Here is a 3073-nt window from a genome sequence, read left to right on the forward strand (position 1 = left end):
TAAGGGCATTTCTATTTCATCCTTTTTGGTGGTTACTGTTAATTGTCTTTCCTTTATTAGATCTTTCAGTCCTTCCTGATTACTTTCATGCTCAAAACAAAACCAAGTTTTTCCTACAGGGCATTCTCCAAGTAAGCGTTGCCTAAATGAGGCAGTGCTTCTCGCAATCGAATAGACTTTCCCGTCCTCTTGACAGGTAAATAACTGGGAGTAGTTAAAAAATAAGGATTTACATTGGTGTGAACCCTTATCAGGGATGCGAGGTTCTCCCCATTGTGTAGGGAGTGATAGTACATAGATTTTCCTTACTCCCTATACTTTCCATAAACAGGAATAACACCAGTCCTCCCAAGAGTCCAGTATGAACCATTGCCATGATCTCACCTGGCCTTGCCTCTTAGGATTGGGGAACTTTCTCCCTTCTCTTTCCTCCCACTTTCTATCAATTTAATAGCTCCCGAGGAATGTTCTGTAGGAGAGTAGGTTTGAAACCCCCAGGGTTTTCCTTGGAGAAAAATAGATTATTAGAACTCTATTGGTGATATAACCTTTTGAACTTAACTATCACACTAACATTTAATTCTTATAACTCTTCAACTTGTAACCTTGAACAGTTTAAAAGAGATGGAGGAACCCATTCTCTATATTCATGATAATATATGAAATCTTTACACCAAAGAGTTAACAAAATGTTCACTCTAATCTCTAATCCAATAATATCATAATATACTCCAAAACAAATGAAGGCTCCAACACAAACTAAAAATTCTACATTCCTAAGTCAACAACAAAAACAATAAATAATAATGACTTGAATAAAAAGTATAACAATTTTAATATATTAGTCTCTTGTACTTTTATCAGTCTTTCTAAGCAACCTTTGGTCTCTTTCTAAAGGTAACTTTGAGATTGTCCGAGTTCGGGATTGCAACCCATGTGGAAGCGTCTGTAGCTGGTGCTGTTGGATCCAGTGTGCTGTTTGGGGGGGTGGTACCGGTCCTTTGTCTGGAGTGGTGTGAGTCCAGCCTCTTTCTCGTGTCCTTCCTGCAGTGTGCGTCATGAGTAATACCTGGAAGGATCCTTCAGATTTTGGAGATAATGGGGTATTACTCCATGACTTCATTAGTACCCAATCTCCCGGACTTATTTGGTGCACATCTGTATCAAGGGGGGAAGTTTGGGAAAGATATCCTCTTTTTCTCAGACTCTCTAGGGTCTTTCCAATGGTTTCTATTTACTTTCAGGTAGCTGTTTCCCCTTCAAAATAGTCCCCACTACTATATGGAGTCATTAAAAATGGGAGTGCAAATATGATTTCATAGGGCGGAACCCCTATATCTGATCAGGGTCCTGTCCTGATCCTTAAAAAGGCAAGGGGTAGACATTTGAGCCAGTTCATCTACATTTCTGCAATTAATTTTGGTAATATATTTGTGAGGGTTTTATTCATTCTTTCTACCCTCCCAGAGCTCTGGGGATGCCATGGGGTATGTAATCTCCGTTTTATTCCTAAAGCCTCAATTATCTTATTTAATACTTGTGCGATAAAGTGTGGTCCCCTATCTGAATCAATATTGTTCACCAACCCGTATCGGGGATTGATGTTAGAATTCTAAGATAATCTTGGCTACTATTTCCACTTTTCCGGTCTCTTTTCTTGTTGGAAAGGCTTCTACCCAATGAGTAAGGTGGTCAACTATTACCAATAAGTGTTTGCAACTCTGTGCAGGGGGCATTTCAGTAAAGTCTATTTGAATGTTTTGGAATAGTCTTTGGGCTAATTCTTTTCCCCCTCGCATGGTCTGCCTCATCACTTTTTGATTTAGTTTTTGGCAAATTAGGCACCCCTCAGTTACTGCTTTTGCTAACTCATGTATTCCGATACATAAGTTTTCTCTTAAATAGTGATCACATAACCCTTGGACTCCCCCAATGGGTTAATTCCTGTATCTCTGTTAACATTTTCTGGGCTAGGGCTTTATTTAAAAATTTACACCCATCTGGTGTCAACCACTCCCCTTGGTTCCCCTGATGCATTTTTAATTCTTTTATTGCTTTTAGTTCTTTCTCACTGAATACTAGTTTTCCTTTCCTTTCTTCGCCTAACACTTTGTTTAACCTGAGTAATTTCACTGGCTCCCCTGGGTTTAACGCTGCCTCCTTAGCCACTTGGTCAGCTAACTGATTCCCTTTTTCCTCGATGGTATTCCCTTTCTGATGTCCCTTAACATGCACCACTGTGATCTCTGCAGGTTTAGGTAGAGATTCTAATATTAATCTTATCAGTTCTGTGTGCACTGAGTTTTTTCCTTTGGAGTTCAGATACCCACGTTCCTCCCAAATGTTTCCAAATGTATGAATGATCCCAAAGGCATACCGTGAGTCAGTGTAAATTGTCCCTTGGCCCCCTTCCAATAAGTCAAGTCCCCTCTTTAAGGCATAGATTTCACAACACTGAGCTGACCAATTAGAAGGCAGTTTGCCCTTCTCGGTAAATCTCACGTCTTCCTTTTCTGTAGTTTCAATTATTGCATATCCAGACATCCTTTTTCCCTCCACTACTCTCGAAGACCCATCAGTAAATAATTTTATTCCATAAGGTAGAGGTATCTTTTCTAGATCTTCCCTAACTTTTGTCTGAAAGTCCACTAGTTCCAAGCAGTTATGCTCTAGTTCTAATAATGACTCTCCAGAGAGGAACTGCACTGGATTTAGAGTTTTAGAGGTTACCAGCTCTAGGTTATTAGCATCTACTAAAATTATTTCATACTTTATTACTCTGGAGTCAGTAAGCCACTTCTGGGCTCTTTGGCCTTAAAATTGTTTTTAGGTCATGTGGTGCATGGATTCTTATTCTACATCGCAGGGTGAGTTTTTGAGTCTCTTCAATTAAGGTGGTTGCTGCAGCAACTGCTTGAATACAGGTGGGCCACCTCCTAGCTACCGGGTGTAGCAGTTTGGAGATGTAAGGAATTGGTTTCTTGCACCCTCCCCACTCTTGGGCTACCACCCCATATGCAATTCCTTTTTTGGTATTTACAAATAGGTCAAATTCTTTTTCCAGATTGGGCAA

The sequence above is a fragment of the Melospiza melodia genome, unplaced genomic scaffold (assembly GCF_035770615.1).
Source record: "Melospiza melodia melodia isolate bMelMel2 unplaced genomic scaffold, bMelMel2.pri scaffold_114, whole genome shotgun sequence".
Taxonomy (NCBI): Eukaryota; Metazoa; Chordata; class Aves; order Passeriformes; family Passerellidae; genus Melospiza; species Melospiza melodia.